The 18,749-nt window shown below is 37.2% G+C and overlaps 1 protein-coding gene across 6 annotated transcripts in view; it reads right to left on the bottom strand.

Moving 5' to 3' along the window:
- TLN2 (talin 2) overlaps positions 1-18,749 on the bottom strand; it is a 223,329-nt gene that overhangs the window by 156,924 nt on the left and 47,656 nt on the right. For all 6 annotated transcript variants that reach the window (XM_038184743.2, XM_038184744.2, XM_027466633.3 and 3 more), the window contains one exon: positions 11,113-11,195. The gene's annotated coding sequence lies outside the window, so the exon portion shown is untranslated. The remainder of the gene's footprint in view (positions 1-11,112; positions 11,196-18,749) is intronic.

The raw sequence follows: 18,749 nt of genomic DNA, 5'->3' as shown, positions 1-18,749 counted from the left end.
TCCTTAGTTTTGACAGAACTGGGTTATGGAGTGATTATATAAATGACATGCCAGATCATCCAAGACAGTAGTGATCTTCAGGAGAGGAAGAGGAACACCATGTGGTGAAGGGCTGATCACTGTCCCATTTGGGTCACCAAGAGACCAGCATGTCACCATAGCTTGCAGTCACTAACCTGGGAGGATAAAACTTGCAGCAGACACTGTACTTCCGTTTGCAAAGCCTTACTTCAACTTTCAGCAGATACTATTTTATCCTTCCTCAAAGCCCCCTGCATAGACATGCATTCACACAACAACAGCTAGAACTAGGATGCTGGTACTGTTAAGCTACAAGAGGTCTGGGTTTAGATGCAGATACATGCTCAGTTAACAAGTAATCTTTTTTTTTTTCCCCATTAGAAGATTTTTACTGAAATTCCCTAGGGAAAAATATATTTGTATTATATATATATACACATATGCATGAGTGCACACAATAAACATCCCTTCATGTCAAATTTTTTTTCAGTGAAAGTTTGATCAAATACATTATCTATACTGAAAAAAATATAAGTATCTGCAGATCTGAACATTTCTATTTTCCCTGAAATAAGTTTGTAAAATGCTTTTCTATTGATTTACTTGTTTGGTACAAAATAAACCAGAAAAGTACAAGGTTAACGATGGACAAGTCATAAGATAGTAAGTCAAGCAAATACTTGTTAACATTCCTTGAGAAATGTCTCCAAAGTGACAACAAGAAAGCTGAGTGTCAAAGCATACTCACCTTTTACTTCCACTGGCAATTCATTTAAAATTGCTTGCCCTCCTGGTGTCACATGGCCAATACAGAAATTTCACAGCACATTCCCTGAGAAGCTAAATGGTAATAGAGTCTAGCTCTGCTAGACTGGGAAGGTGGCACTGACATGAAAACTACCTCATCAGCTGCTATGCAAAGAGACAGAGGGGGAAGCATAATTATCTCAAGAAGCATTTTACAAGGACTCTCAAGAGATGTATAACCCAAGATAAAAGGCTGTGCTTCTGAATATTAACAAGAACAGAAGTTTGCATCCTGTAATTCAAGCAAGAATTAGCTATCATCAAGCTAAAAGCATATAACAAAACAGCAGAAGCATAGTTTATGAGAGGCACAGGGGTGATTATTTAACTAACACCGATCTCCTTGAGCATTCACATACTTAACTGGCTTAATTTCTACCATTCCTACTCCAATTCTTGGGGTGTCTGACTGCTGATGAGGCAAGGACATGGTCTATATATTTTGAGCTACATTGCTAAGCAAACAGAGAACGCAGACTTTGTTTTTTTAAAACTATCTCAGCTTAATGCTATGATGAAATGAACATGACTTTGCTTCCATTTCACATCCTTGCCAATAGAATGCTTGAAGTAAAACAAGCCAAAACATCTGCATTTTTAAACCAGGCAAACATGGAACAGATAACACTGATTATGGACATAGTCCATATTTGACATGTCAAAGTTGCCACCGCCAGTTCTATTGGTGAAAATCAATGCTCTGCTATGATTTAGCAGAGGTCTGTCTCCCCAGAGATGTTCCTTAACTTGTTCATTTAGGCTTGAGAAAATACAAATCTAGATTATGGGAGTATCAAAGTCTAAAAGCCTACATGTATACATGATGGTATAAGGCAAAGCTGTGTATTTTCATACTAGACTAACTTAGTAAGACAACCCAGTGGGTCAGAAGTTCTCTATTCATCTCAGTACGCACCACCCTACTGCTGGCACACGGCACCGGCAATACAGCACACACTGTATTTTCTACTGGTCACAACAGTTGAACATCTAATTTTCCTGCAACATACCAAGCACTTCTTCAGTGGACTGCTGCCTGCTAAAACCTTCCTAAGCAAAAGGTAATCAAAAACACAAACTCAGTTGTCCTTCTAGTTACATTTCTTATTTCCCAAATTATGAATGCAAACTGAAGTGTCATCTTTCACAATCAGTAATGATGGCACTACATGGCAGGCAAGCAACTGCGTAGGCATTATGATCAACAAAACATGTTTTACTATAAACTCACAGTGGCACCAGTTAAACCAGTCGGTCGCTGTTGCCACCTTATGTGCTTATCCTGTAAAAGGCCACACTTCCCAAAGAAGTCCACCCTCTCTATAGTGCTCCATTGCTGTCTGTTTGTACCTCATTTGTACCAGGCTGCTCTCAAAAGTGCTTAAGGGGTGCTATTTATATTTTTTCTTAGAACACTAGGCTGATTCTCCACCAGCTCAATGTAGAGCAAGCGACTAAGCTGTGGGTTGCATGCCTGAAACATGGTCATATGGCACAGCAAGGCCTCCATCAAACTCCTTGACGGACAAGACACTGAAGATGCCATCACTGACCGGTTGCTTTGCCATTCTCCTGAGAACACTGCAGAGAGGTGCTTCAGGAAGAATTATCACTGATGTCCAAATATCACACATGTGAATGCTGAGCTAGAAGTTGTATTTCATCAACAAATTTAGAAGGGAGCAGTATGCACTCTTCTGGCAGCCAGAAACAGAACAACAACAAAACAAAAGCAAAAATAAAACCCTCTGTTTTGATTAAATTAAGCTTAAAGATGAAGGCAACAGCAGTAAACCAACTGCCCATTTCAAGTATTAACTTCTGGTCTCTGAGTACAAAGGTATCAGCATAGGGGTGTCCATGCTGTCTGGAGTAGCTAGTCAGAACTGTTTAAGCGTGAACAAGCAAACAAGAACTATAAGCCTTCCATCACTTACAATACAAGAAACTTAACACTATTCCCAAGAACATTCTTTATCCTGTGTGTAAAATCTGCATTGACAGTTAAATGCAAGACCTTAAATATACTATACCCTAAGAAAAGCCTTACTCAGCCACAAGGCCTATACACATATACCACACATTCTGATAAATTAAAAAAAAAAAAATAAAAGCTTACACTTACATGCTATGAATTTTTGCTGATTTTTTTTTTTTTTTTTTTTTAAGATCTCATCTGTAGTGTCCAAAACCTAGTCTTAAAAATAAGCCATTTGAAAACCAGTAAAATGAAGGTGAACTAGGACCACCTTTGGAATCATTAGTAAGCATCAATCATGCCATTTATGGTTCACACAGTCATACGGGATCATCATCCATTTTGTTCCATATCCAGCAAGCAAGCATCTTCAAGCAAAATTATGTAAGAAACAAAAATACTTGATTCTAAGATTTGTTTATAGGACAGTCAGTTTATTAGCAATTCAACTAGTTTGCTTTTCAAGTCAAAAGGCATATTTGCTAACTCACATGAATGTACCTTCAAGATGAAATATGAATTATGATGATATGGGAATATCACTGTTCTGAACAGAACCAAGGTGGCTTTTGGGTAACAGAAGCAGAGAGCTTGACTGAAACTGGTTACAATGTGGAAATCATTAGCCTCAGGAGTAAAAGCCTCTGACACAGCAGTCAACAACACAACTCTGAAGAGGCCTTCCAGGCTCTTGTTCCTATTTGGCAAGAACACCACAGAACAAAGTTGAAAACAGGGAATATGAGTTTCTCTTGAAGCCAGAAGAGGTGAAGCAACATCCTATTGCTAGGTTCCTCTCTAAATCAAGCGCTTCCATTGTACAGATAAGCTCTTTTAAGAGGGTCCCTTGGGAGGATAGCAATAAACATCTTCACAGGTGTCAAGAGCAAAATTTACACAATATCTGAGATACAGATCTATTTTATGTATTTAAGAAAAACATAACTGCTTGAAAGGTTGATCTATATCCCTCAAAAGAGCAGAAAGTTGCTTACAGTCAGATAGACAGTTAAACAGTTTTGAATATATTTCTAGTAATTTAAGAGCATGCATATATAAATAGCATAGAGAGAATAAATGAAGATAAAAATATTTTTTCTGTGGAAGAGTTAAGCCAATACGAGACTGATTTTTCCAAAACAGCAGATTATTTTTAGCATTACTTCCAGATTCTAAGTCACACTGGCAATGGTAATAGGTCAAACTACCAACTGGGCTGTTTAATCCAGGCTTGCAGACTTCTGTGTATTCACTCTGTTTTCAACCAGTGAAATGCTATCATATTTTGAAGGACTTTTTTTTTTTTTTTTTTTTAATACTTTTATGCCCAGGTTTACAACCTTTAAGAGCATACTTGCTTTAAAGCACTGCTTCATTAATTCAAAGCAGCCACCCAAAGTTCCGGCTATGTCTGCCACTTCTTGGCAACCACCCCAATGTAAGATGTGATAAACCACTTGACAGAGCTGTTAATTCAGTCATTAAGTGACACAGCTAGGATATGACCTACTGGGTTCATCTACTGTGGTCTAAGTATTACTCAGCATTTCCTTATTCTTTTTCAAGTGGCATGAAAACAGTGTAGAATATGTTACCTATTTTACACCACAATATTCTGCCCATTCAAATGGAAAAAAAGGAATCCTTTTCTTTAGACAGTGTATTGGCATTACACTGCTAATATCACCAAGTGGGTCTTCAGAATACTCTTTTCTTTTGCCTTACAATATATAGTAGAAAATTCAATGCTTAGCCTATCACTACTTTAATCTACTTTCTTAATTCACTTATGTTTCTATCTCTTAAATACTCTGGTCTTGATCCCACCTACTGTAATAATACCCCAACAATTTTTTCTCATGACCAATCACAATTTGGAATCATTATGAGATTATCATCATTTCTGTATAAATTATCTTTCTTTATCAATGTTCACGTCATGGAGACAATGTTTACAGAAAAAAAAAAGATTATTAAATAGATGAATAAATAAATAAATAAAATGGTGAGGACAACAATAATAATCCAACAGAAATCCCTCGCTACAAAAGGTAGTCCCACAGAACTGTGATACTTCCATTATATCCAAAAAATGATAGATTGAATAGGGAGGAAGAAGAAAGGAAGGAAAACCAGTGTCTTGATACTTAACCATTTAATGCCATCATAGAAGTTTAATGTTCCTTGTAATATATATATATATTTTTTTTTTAACATCAAGGTTTCTGGTAGACCCAACAGACTCCTGTGTTTTTATTAATAAGCAATATAGATTTAAAAAAAAAAAAAAAACACAACTACACTACTTTTTCAACATGAGAACAACAACAAATGACTAACAAGAAGAACTCCAGGTAAGAAATGTAGAGTACCAGAAAGAGTAATAGTAAATGAAAGAGACAAAGTAATAGAGAGCAAGCAGAAGGCTCAGTTGCTAACACCATCCTTGCTTAGCAAGAAAGCTAAGCAAGGATAGTGCCCTTGCACCTATCAAGTCAACATTCCTGAGGTGTTCAGAATTTCTGTATGCCAGCTGGGTTCACACTGGTAGAGTCCGGAGCTCTACTCAGCCACGTGTTACTCTAGCAAGCCTTCATCACAGCCCTCTCACATTTCAGCTCTAACTCATTTGGAAGGATTCAAATACATTCACAGAATTGTTACACATGAAAAGACAATGGATACAAGCTAAAGATGAAAGCTGTTAAGACTGATCAAGATATGACTACTTCACGCTGTGAGGGAAGTAACATGAAAATCTGGGAAAAATAATCCCTCAAAACCAGTTCTCTCTCTATCTAATGGACTAGCATCATAACAAAACAGCCACAAAATATGAGAGCAGAGAAACTGAGACATGAAAAAGCAACATTCATCAGCAACTGGTTCAAGCAAATACCATTATGTTCATGTATTTTAAGCTTTAAGACTATTTCCATTCCCCCACAGTAAATGCTCACAACTACTGGATACGGAGGGAAGGACATTATAGAATGGTGTAATCCCCATGACAACTTCTGAAACTGATTTAAAGCTTGAGAAAAGCCTCAGTCTCTGAAGATACCAGGATAAAAGCGCAAAGCAGCTACTACAATAGAGATAAAAAAGATAAGATCATAAAATGCTGCTGGATTCTTACAGGGCTTAAGAGGATGCACACACATTGCAAGTCAATTAGAAGATAATTAGTCTAGTACATTGCCAACTGTGTGCTAATCTCAGGTCAAACCTGTGCAAACCTTTACGAGCAAATATGTTCATTAAGAGATGCTGGTGATGATCTTACTTAAAAGCTCATAGTCAAATCAGCAGACTCTTCAGTTGGTTGAGCCCCAATTCACATATTTTATTATTTTTCTTGACAGAGCCTATTTCAAAATGCACCTAAAATGCTGGATTAATCTTATGGCTCATAACCATCTGCTCACATGTTAAAATGGGTTACTCACACATATGAGAAAAATATTAATATGCCCTAAGTATGGAAGAACACGTACTCTGCACCTGCATACCTAAGTACATATGAGCACATGTATATGGAACACACACACTTGCGCATACAACTGAAAAAATACTAGGCTAGTATTTGTGCCAGAAGTATGAATTCATAAGAAAAGATGTGTTGAACTCATGCTACCACTATCATTTTAAGTTCAATATCCAGAAGAGGATTACCAAGTACATTCTCTACAGAAACCATCCCTTCAGAAAACTGTTTCTTAATCCACAATGAAGTACCCTACCAGGACTTCCCTCACCTCAGCTCATGGACAAAAGCATTCCACTAGTGGCGTCCCCCAGGGCTCGGTGCTGGGGCCGGTCCTCTTTAACATCTTCATCAATGATCTGGATGACGGCACTGAGTGCACCCTCAGTAAGTTTGCAGATGACACCAAGCTAGGTGCGTGTGTCGATCTGCTCGAGGGTAGGAAGGCTCTGCAGGAGGATCTGGATAGGCTGCACCGATGGGCTGAGGTCAACTGCATGAAGTTCAACAAGGCCAAGTGCCGGGTCCTGCACCTGGGGCGCAATAACCCCAAGAAGAGCTACAGGCTGGGAGAGGAATGGCTGGAGAGCTGCCAGGCAGAGAAGGACCTGGGAGTGATGGTGGACAGTCGGCTGAATATGAGCCAGCAGTGTGCTCAGGTGGCCAAGAAGGCCAACGGCATCCTGGCTTGTATCAGAAACACTGTGACCAGCAGGGCTAGGGAGGTGATCGTCCCCCTGTACTCGGCTCTGGTGAGGCCGCACCTCGAGTACTGTGTTCAGTTTTGGGCCCCTCGCTACAAGAAGGACATCGAGGTGCTTGAGCAGGTCCAGAGAAGGGTGACGAAGCTGGTGAGGGGCCTGGAGAGCAAGTCCTATGAGGAGCGGCTGAGGGAGCTGGGCTTGTTCAGCCTAGAGAAGAGGGGGCTCAGGGGTGACCTTATTGCTCTGTATAAGTACATTAAAGGAGGCTGTAGCGAGGTGGGGGTTGGCCTGTTCTCCCATGTGCCTGGTGACAGGACGAGGGGGAATGGGCTAAAGTTACGCCAGGGGAGTTTTAGGTTGGATGTTAGGAAGAATTTCTTTACTGAAAGGGTTGTTAGGCACTGGAACGGGCTGCCCAGGGAGGTGGAGTCACCATCCCTGGAAGTCTTCAAAAGACGTTTAGATGTAGAGCTTAGGGATATGGTTTAGTGGGGACTGTTAGTGTTAGGTTAGAGGTTGGACTCGATGATCTTGAGGTCTCTTCCAACCTAGAAATTCTGTGTGTGATATCATTCAAGGAGAAAGCAGTTGAGCAAGGAAGTTCACTATATTTTATATACTAGATTCAACCTCCAAGAAGACTTAAGCCACCACCCTTTGCAATGTACACAAAAATATCAGAGGGCAATAAAAATGTTACTGCATAAAAAAAAGGTATGAGGTTATTTTCCAAGTCCAAGTGGGAAAAATAATCTGTTATTGTTACCGCTTCTGTCGATTATATCCAGCAACATATGGGAAACGAACCTGAGATCCAATTTACAACTACAAGTATTATTTCCTACCAAAGCATGTATGATTCTAGCTTGGACTTCCACTTGTTTCAGCTGGTCGCAACCTTCAACAACTACCAGTTTGGCCACCTCAGAGACACTTACCAAGTGGACCTGCTTTTCTGAGATCAAAAACATCTTCCTTTAATGTTTTTTTTTGTTTGTTTGTTTGTTTGTTTTTGTTTTTTTTTTTTTTAATTGGGAAGCAAAGGAATACATAAAATGGGGATAGTCAGAATATTTGAACTAAACCTGCAAATAAAGCAGCTAAGCTCCAAATTGGGGACACGCTCTGACTTATTTCCCTGTAGGGTTCCTGCCTGCAAAAATTGTCCATTAAAAAAGAGCCTGCCAAGGCAGGCTGCAGGAAGTAGGACAACAATATTTCACAAATTTCACTTTCACCAATGATTCCAAATATACAGTCTGAAAATACCTTATTCTCTGACACCAACCTTAATAGAAAACAAAAAAAACACAACAAAATGACTTGATAGCAAGTTATCAAGCAATCATCCAAAAGCCTTTTGAACATTTGCATCTTTTGACCATGTGTAACCAGCACTAAAATTGTGCCTATCAGCTGGTGCTTGATCTCTGAAAGTCCACAAAACTTTCTTTGAGAATTTTGTCAAGAGAACAGAAGAAAAGCAGATTAAAAACTTGTAACATTCAACACACATCCAGTATTTGAAAATCCCTTTACCAATCCAATGATTGAAAACTGGAACTTAAAACCAGTTCACCATTAACAATAACACTGTTTACAAAGACTACGGTTATTGCACAATAAAATAAAAAAGAGGGGTGACTAATTTATACACACAACAAAAAATCCACAAAGAAAACTCAGAATGGAGGGAGCAACACTCAAGAATTCCTGCAGCACAAGACCTATTTCTGGTCTGCTTGCCCTGTAAGACTAATGGCTGCAAACAAAGTTACATGCTGACCCACTATTTATATTTGAATTAAGTTCACAATTGTTGCATGCATCAAGGTACTGTGTTGCTTTTAAAAAACACTACTCAACTATCACCACAGCAAATACTATTTACCTTGTTCACCATCTGATGCAAACAAGTCTGGCTCTGCTGTTTTACAAACTGATAAAGCTTTTAATGAAATTAAGAAAGGTCAAGATATTCTTTGTGGAGAACTGCTAGCCAATTTCCTCAAGTGCAATAGAATACATAGCTTTTTTAAATTCATAAGCTATTGATAAGCAAATCACTCTCTCAAAGCCATATAATGGCAAATTTTCTCTAACATCAAACTTCTCGTCTTAGTATCTTGAACTGTCTGATACAGAAAAAACTCTGAATCATGGCAGACAGGAAATATCAGCTTCCTTGGACACTTTTGTATTAGTAAATTCCAAGGAACCACATGCCCATTAACTCTCAAAAAGTATTATATCGAGTTAGATTTCTGCAAAGCAACCACAACATTAAACGTAACCAAGAGAAGTTTAAGAGATCAGCTTCTGTTTTCCTTCCATCCAGCATATGCATGCCAAGAAGAACTTGAAGCACTCCTTACTATTCATACTCCTCTGGCAGTGATTCCACTAGTAGTTACTTTCTCCTATTACTGGGTATTATTTTAGCTCATAATTGTACACAATCACTTCAGTTCAATTTCCAGTCTCCACATGCACTCCCTATTAATCTCCATGTACTGAAAGAGACACAGCCTAGACAAGCTTTAGATTCAGATTTACGTTTTCCATGACTAGTTCAGTATGAAGCTTTTTCAGAAAGATCTTTAGTTAACTTCAGATACTAAAGCAGGTCTTACTGCCATCGGTGAACCAAGATCCCATGTGAAGAGGTCAGTGAATTTAAGCAGTTTGCTCTCCCACCATTTGTTTACATTTTTGCTCACATTTGGAACAGCCAGAAGCTGATATTGTTGACAGACAAAAGGAAAATGATTGCAGACTAAGCAATACATTCATGAAACAGGTCAACATGAATGAACTGAAAACATTTCCTTGGGGACATCTCCTTTCACAGCTAGGCATCAGGGAGTATTCCCAATAGCATCTGTTATGTCTGATATGTAAGGAGTTACCAATCCAGTTCAATCACTTGCACAGCCAGACACAATTAGCTTGACTGATATAAGATGTATGATACTTTTTAAGAATGAATTTCTTAAATCAAAACCTAATTAACATCTTTAGCTATACTATTTGATATCACACTTGATAACAGTGATTTCATACAAGTATCATTAAAGTGAGGAAAATGGTGGCATTACAAAGGAGGACCTAATACAGTGTTAATTCATAGAATTACACTAGTTACAAAGTTCTTTCTGTTAGGCTTGATTATAAGAATTCCCTATACTTAGCTCTACCTATAAAACAATAAGAATTAAAGAGTTGCTAACCATCGAGCCTTAAGACTTGCAACTATGATCAAGTAAGTAACTATTTACTCTTCAACAATTTTACATCGTTTAATCTTGTCCTTAGACATGCTGTTTTAATTATACGCTGTTTCCAAGCTCACTAAAGGTATTTTTCAAAGATTTTGGACAGTAACAGGACAAAACTCCATTAGCAACCTTTTAGTATTACAAGCATCATTTCCAGATGAGAAGTCAGAGCCAGAGACACACTTATAACAGTAATGTGTACAAGGTCAAAATAATTCTGACAAATTAAGAATCTAGACCAGGATTTATCAACATTTTGTCCAAAGCCAGTCTTAACACTTTCTAAATGACATTCACTTATCAAAACATTATGGTATAGAAATAATAAATCTGTTTAGTCTAGTAATGATTTTCCTTTGTTCTCTCTGCCACTTTTCTTACATGTATTAAGATGGAACAAAGTCATCTTTTCAACTATTTGTTCTCATACCAGTGAAAGGCACAGCCCTTTTTTCCTAAGACTTAGAGAACTCATTTATTTTATGATATTATCCTCCAGTATCTAGGTTTCCTCCCTGGAAACTGTTTAAAAATAGTCAATAGCTGTAATGGTCAAGTTGTCTCCTGGCTGTTAATCGCAGTGTTTACTTGGAGCTTCAATATTCATGCATTGCATTTAATTTTCACCTTGATTTCTCTTTTCACAAACACGGCAAAAGATGTATGTATTTAAATAATATGTATTTAAAAGATGTATGTATTTAAATAATATGGATTATTTAAAAAAACAAAAACTATACTAATAAGTACAGGCAGCAGATAAAGGTTTTAAATTTGTGTAATTTCTCATTCTACATCATATTGCATAAAGAAAGGTAAAAGTAAACAGAACCTTACCTCAAGATTAAACTTCATTTCATAGAAAATAAGCCTGTCAGAGAGTATTGCTTGACCATGCAGAATGTTTCCAGTAGCCAGGTCTGTAACACAGGAAACAAACAAGTTACTTTCTTATCCCCAGTCCATTCATTTCTAATTTTGAAGTACTTACTGCCAACACACTGAAAAGGAAGCAACTCAGGAAGTTATGAATTTCCTTTTCTCTTTGAGAGTTGGAATTAGCATTGCAGAAAAAAATAAAATACAATCTTAAGACAATCAAATTCAATCCAGGCTTCCAAATAATTCACACTTAAAAGTTCATAATAAATTAACTCTGAGTTTATAGAGTTAAATACCTTGAAATTGTCTAATGACTGGACAAAAAGCTTATAAACCTAAATAAAACAGCTACGGCGATCTACGACAGACTACTATTTTGCAATAACACTGCTTTTCTGTGGTTTAAGGTATCTTTGTCAGCTACCTTAGTGTAGAAAACAGCCCAGCAAAAGACTCTCTGGGCTATTTCCCTGCACAGTGACCTCCATTCACTGCAGAGTTATCACTGCAGAAAAAATAAAAGTATATTAAAGGTGCTGTTTGCTTTTTTAGAAAAGAAGAAAAAAATATTTCACAGTTTTAGTTGTTTTGAGGAGATGAGCTTTGTTACTGAGTAGGTTTTAGACATTGCATTCCTTCTGCTTTGAAGGGTTTGCAGATCTGTTCTTTGTTTTTACTTCAAGCAAAAGCCAATTTAGTATGCAAACTTAATACTCATCTCATGCAGATGACCAAATCAGTTGGAACATCAAAATAAATTTCAATTTATCATTTTTTCCCTGCAGTGCTATGCGATGAACAACATCTTCCAAGTATGTCAGTGATTACAGGATTGACTGCTCACTCTTCGAGGCATAGAAATAGATCTGGACAAACAGAAGATGGCCTAAAGTTTGCTGCTATGAATGGCCTGTGTATGTCCCATGTGTGCAGACTATAGTCACAGCTGTTCATCCTCGCTTTTTGATCTCTTGGTGTACTGTCTTACTGCAACTAAAGAGAAAGTTCTGATCCACAACTGATATTCAAATTTGAAGATAATTTACAAATCAATTTAGAAAGACCAAGAAGTTAGAGAACAAAGTTACACGTGTACACACTTACATGATACAAAATGCCTCAATTTCCCCCAGCAACAAAAGAATCCCTATAATTTTTAACCAATAAAAAGCTGGCAAATACATTGCTATAAGAATTAGTTAATCATATTTCTCTTGCCTAGGCTGGTTAGAAAAGTGAAACTTTTTTTTTTGTTGTTGTTTAAAGTGACTTTTAAGCAACCTGCCAACTATGCCAACACAGCTTCTAACTGAAGGTCAACAGATTTATTGCATGTCAGAGTAAATGAAGCCTATATTAACTATTTCAGCATCCAATCAATCATCTGCACTGAAAGTGGCATTACAATAGTTTACGACTTATCAAATCAGACATCTAATCCACACATTCCATTTCTCAATGCAGACCAAGCCTCCAGTAACATGCAAGAATCTACATTTAAGTTTAATTATAACGCACACCAGCAGTCTACACTACATGGATTTCCTGCTAAGATTGAAGGTTAGGATAAAAGCAAGTTCAGTGCACGGAATGTCTGCATATCCAATGCATGCATATCTAATCCCTTAATGTGGTTATACCAGCGTACAAAGAATTTCTCTAGAATGCAAATATTTGTATTACTGTAACATGTCCGAGTCCTTCTCTGTACAGACCATCAACTTGCTAGCCACCATATTTTCCAGAAACCACTATTTACTTTTCCATATTTGCACATACTTCAAATTTCTAAAATACATTTTAAATACCACTGTAAAGTATTTCCATTACATTCAACATTTATACCTTTCTTCATCATTAGTTGACAAAGGCATCATAATCCCTTTCAAATGTGAAGTTGTGAGAGCATCAACCACTAGACTGGAATCATCTTCCCTACTCAGAGCCTTCATCAATTAAGGCTAATACTTACCAGGCTTGCATCAAAAATCAACGTCTAAAGAACATCACATGACAGTACTCTACCTGATGTAGCAGAGGAATGAGATAACCATCTCAATATTGCTACTTTCTAGTTATGCCTGACAAAGTCCTCCAAACAAATTTTCAAATTTAATACAAGCTGATTCATTCATCATTGTTGCGATAATTGGGAAACTGCTTTGAAATCTGCCCTTTTCAGATGCAATCCTGTGACAGAATTTAGTTCTATTGCAAAGGAAAAATGAACTCTTGTTTTCAAGCCAGAAACCAAACATGATGTTAAAGTTTTCCTGCTCTGACAGAACTCAAAATAGATTTTTCTCTAGTGTATCAGAAGGGTCTATCTACTCATGCAGGTGTTAACCCGGAACCTAACTACATAAGACTGAGGTGAATAAACCACCCTCTGATGTTTTACATCAACAGAAGGAACAAAACAATGCTTTTGCACATACGGCCAGAGCAGCCTAATGAGTAGAATATCACATTTCATAATTAAAACTACTTTTAAAACACTACATTCAGTCATCTGCATATTTAATATACGAAAAATGAATGTATCATCTGGAGTCTTAAGAAAATGTTCCATTTTTAGGTTAGCTTGAACAAGTATGACTGCGGAAAGAACATTAATTTTTCAAGTGGGTTAGTTATTGCTGAAGTAGCCATACACTTTTCCTTTTCATTAAACTTACCAAGTGACAATCAGAGCTAAACAGAGCCTAAAAATGATTAATCGCTGTTTATTTATTCTATTGTCCTCACTTCTTGGAATGTAGCCAGAGATGAAACTGTACTGCCCAAAAGTCCTGTCAGCAAATTAGCTGCCCTGAACCCTGGATTTACTCACTGTGTGAGCCTACTTAGTAGCACTCAACCTACCGTGGGGTGAGGACAATGAGTGCATAAAGCACCTCACTCTGCGAGTTTCCACAAAAAGCAGCAGGGCTGAACATTTCAAATATTTTACTTTTTTTTTTTTTTTTATTTTTTTTTTAATACCATAAGTAGTATTTTCCATTGTATACCACTGCCCTTCAATTCCTATTCCCCCCCCCGACTTAGCTGCAGCTACATATCTGTGAAGGGGTTTTAGTTCAAATGCTAGTGATGTTATTTACAGAAAAAGAAGATTGAGTGAAAAAGAAAAACACTGAACTAGCATGCTTTCTCAAGTCCGCTGCAGAATCCTACACTGTGAATTAGAGGTAAACTACAATTTTGCCCTTCATAGATACTTCCCTGGTAGTCTGCATTCTCAAAATTCATCACATTACTGTAATTCACTTCAGTAGTATTTGCATTAGAGGCTCACTGAAATTGTAAGGATAAATTCCAGTATCCTGTCACGCCATTATTTCTGCCCATATATTTCCTTTGGGTTTATATGGGTTTTGCTATGATGTGTGCTTTTTGGTTTTGTTATTGATAGCCAAGCACTGCTGCAGACATGAAAAGGAAATCAAAATACATGGTCTACTAGACAAAGCATGGATTCCAGTGTTTTAGTCCTGTTGGCATTCATCACCATATTACTGTACCAGTCCTGCTACATGAATCTGATAATAACTTAATATTTTTGAGCTATAAGTGGGGAAATAGTTCCTTCCCCCCACCCCTCTCACAACATTGAGAAGTTTAATCCTCTGATTGGAGGTTTAATGCCTCAAAATTTTGCTCCATGAAAACAAGAAGAAGCACATAATGACCATTTTAAGCTTGTAGTTCCTTCACCTTCCTTCAAAACTGCTCTCAATAACTGGATTCCTTGGCATCCTGCATATTGATTTGAGCTCCAAACTCTAAAAATACCCATGTGAATATAGCTCCTATCCTCGTCTCAAGTGTTTCCTCTTTTTTTTTTTTTTTTTTTTTTTTCTAACTTGGTTCTAATCCTTAACCACAACAAACAATTGCATTCTGTAAAGCAACATTCTGAAAACATGCTCACACCACTACATGCACTCCTGGGGAGGGTCTACAACATGCTGAGGTAGGACATGCACAGTTCAATGAGTTTTCAATAACGTTGCAGAGTTTACAAGGGAACAAGAGAGCTATTGCTTTTAGTCAGCACTGTACAACAAAAAGCCTGGACAGCAAAACAGAAACTGTCCTCACTAGGCAAAGATGACCTACTGACCAGTATATATCTGTTCCTATATTCTCATTCAGCTACAACACAGAAGAGATTGTACTAGCACACTCTAAAGCAAACACAATTTAAGTAGGACATATTAATGTAGCAGACTGTTATCTGTAAAATTCAATTCTGTTTTAAAACGAAGTTCCTTTGCGATGTAATGCTTGGTATCTTTTCCACTTTCACTGACAAGGATCTCCATCCGTTTCTATAAAAAAAACAAACAAAACAAAACAAAAAAAAAAAAACCAAAAAAAAACACACACACAAATGAACACTAAAGAAGAATCACTCAAAAGTTTGCCTTGTAATGAAAGCTATGACCAGGCTTCTAGGCCTCTATTTCTCATTCTTTTTCACATACCAGCAGTTAAGTTAACTTCTGCTGGTAAATGTAGCATTCACACATCACATCTACTTATAACAAGATTATAAAACAAAGAAAAGAAAAATGATTACAAACCTAAGTTAGTTTGCTACTGTGAGAAAATACCAAGTAGCTGGCATTTCAGTTTTGAGACTAGGGCAGTATCTTAATAGAACTGGGAGGATTTCCTGTCATGTGACACTTGAAAGCTGTAGTAGCTTTCAATTTATCTGTTCTGTTAAAGATCTGAACATGTACTGGAAACAGCCACACATCTTAGTAAAACTGAGCTGTCATACAACTTAACTAATCAAACTGACATTTTATAATGTACCACCAACATTTTGGTGCTGTGGATTCATACATGATTTTTCCCACAATCAAAGCAATTTGGTATTTATGACATTAAATATTCTTGTAACCACTCACATCTCTGTATATTACCACCATAGTTGTGCAAATGATTTCCCGAAGTGATACTACCTGTTCCTAGTACCTGGAAGTAATACGGCAACAATTGCCAAAGATCTGGGGTATCCAGTGGGTCATTCTGAGACAAAGAATAAAGGTATGTGCACACCAGGCCAGGACAGGTACATAGAGTCTACTGCAGAAACACTCTCAGAGAACCACAGTAGTTTAAGTGAATTGAAGAGTACAAACAACAACTAGAGTCCAACAAAGAGCTAATACAAAAACTTAGGCTGGTACTATTTGAAGAAGCTCTCCTTTTAAAAATTTCCTAAGCGGTTTGTGTTCAGTTTTAATCCGGGTTCATTATCAAAAAGCCATTACCAAAAGCCATTAAGATAAAGCTTTAAATATTTTATATAATGTTCCTCTAGGGTACCATAATGAGAGTAAGTGTGAAAGGTTGAGCAATCATAGCACAACCATTATAGTATTCTTCTTGGTTAATACAAAAGGAATTATTAAATTATAAGGCTGAACACTTTACTTTATGCCTAAAGCCACCTTTCAATTAGTGTTTTTTTTTTTTTTCAAGTTTTAAGTGTTGAACTACATGGAGACCAGAAAGAAGTTCTAGCTACAAAAGGTAAACAGAAGAACACTGTGTATAAATCTAGCTATCCTACATTTAGTTTCATCACATTACTTCCTCAATGACACAAAACACCCACATGCTTTGGCAGTATGTTTACTATTCATGGGAAATAAAGCAAGCAACAAATGGGGAAAAAAGTGACCAATAAGCACCCTATACCCCAAAGCAGCTACTGCAGATAAGTCAGTTTTTAATAGTATGAACAGAAACATGAAAGGTACCTTTGAATATGAGAACAGTTTTAATTAACTTCACCACCACCCCCCAAACAAAACATTACAGGAGACTTTATAGTTAGAAATTCATGTGTGCCAACACAAACCAATATGCTGTGTCAATTCTTGCTCTTCCACCCACCCCAAAACAAATGGTCTATTATTTACACTTCAGATTTGAGAAACTACTATTTATCATGCAAGTACAGACTGCCCCATCTTCCTAGCCAGACTCCTCAGATCACATCATCCCCCCCTGCCCCGCCCTTCACAGTTTTTACATAATAGACTGCTACCAATTGAGAAACAAGTTAATAAGATGAAAGGTGGCATTTCTTCTTTCAACAACAAGCTTTTCTCTGTAATTTTCTGCCAGTAAACACTGAGATTCAATTCAAACTTGACATACAGAAGAGATTAAAAGTTGTCATAAACACAGCATCTGAAGAGCAAATATTTAGAAAAGGTTATAATTTTGTATTAGGGACTTATCTTAGAGAGCTGGTCTGAAACAAGTATGAAAACTGTCACAAAGAATTAAATTACGGTTTGGTATTTTTTATTCTTTTTATGTTCCTGAACAAGTTGGACATACCTAAGTCATCACTGAAGAAAAGGAACCAAGACTGAAGTGGGACATGCTCAGATATTTACACTGACTCCCAACAATGGAAGTTAAAAGAAGACAACCCCAGGATCTTCAAGAATCTGAGGTTGTATCTACCAATGTAGGCAAAACTGGTTAATCCCAGATTAGTAGGGAAATTCAAAAACTCATCTACTCCCATCCCCACCTTGAATTTGGGAGTTTTGATTCACCTGACTGAGTTTCAGGCACATAAACTGCTTGTGCACTGTTTTTCATAAGTCAAGTGGTACTATTAAACTGTGCAATGAGTTTGAATGCTCATTTAACCCTGATAGCCAATTTCTGTTAATTAACTTGCTGCAATAATTGGACTGTACAAGTGACCTCAACGTCTTGTGCATCCCTTGGTAAAAAAGGCAGAAATTAATTCTGTCTTAGTTAACGTCTTCCACTTCACTGCATCTGTTCAAACTAACAAATATTTCTGGGTCTTTTTTGTCTAACATCTGTAACTTCAATCTTACCTGTTCAAAACAACCATTACAAACATGTTCTTTACTGATACCACATAATCTACAGCTGTGTCAGGTATTTCATAAACAGAAATCACCTACTGGAACAATGTATTCAGCATGTAGGGAAATTTGACTATCCTGCAGCTGAAACTGGACTCTCAAATACAATTCTTCTCATGCACTTGGAACTAAGCATTATTCCTTTAAAAATGTAAAGCATATGAAAATAGGCTTCAGGTATGAGCTGAAGTATTTAAACTTTGTTGTCTGATAGGAAGAGAAAATCTTGTTTAACGTGTATAGTTGTTCATCTTAAGGGGGAAAAATGAGGTGTACCGAATATGAAATAGTAACTTACTTCAACTTAATTATTGTTATTACAGTAAACGCTGTAGCAAATAGTCACATTCAGTCACACTTGTTAAGTTCTTTAAAAGGCATTTGCCCGGAACAGTATGTCATCCTGGCATCACATTGCAATACCTTTCCTTTGATGACAGAAAGCGAGTTTGACTGATTTATCAGAGTTATCTGAAGTACAAGGCAGTCATGCTTTACCACCTTCCTGCAAAACCAAGCAGTAAAAACATGTCACGTGCCAAACTCATCTATTCTTCCATCGTGATGTGAATGATATTTACCCTCCAAAATGTCCAGAGACTCTCAAGTATCAACTACTTAGGCATGCCAGATTCACAGTCTCTGCAAGAAGTT

The sequence above is a fragment of the Anas platyrhynchos genome, chromosome 11 (genome assembly GCF_047663525.1).
Source record: "Anas platyrhynchos isolate ZD024472 breed Pekin duck chromosome 11, IASCAAS_PekinDuck_T2T, whole genome shotgun sequence".
In the NCBI taxonomy this organism is placed as follows: Eukaryota; Metazoa; Chordata; class Aves; order Anseriformes; family Anatidae; genus Anas; species Anas platyrhynchos.
This window is presented reverse-complemented; position numbering and strand designations above follow the sequence as displayed.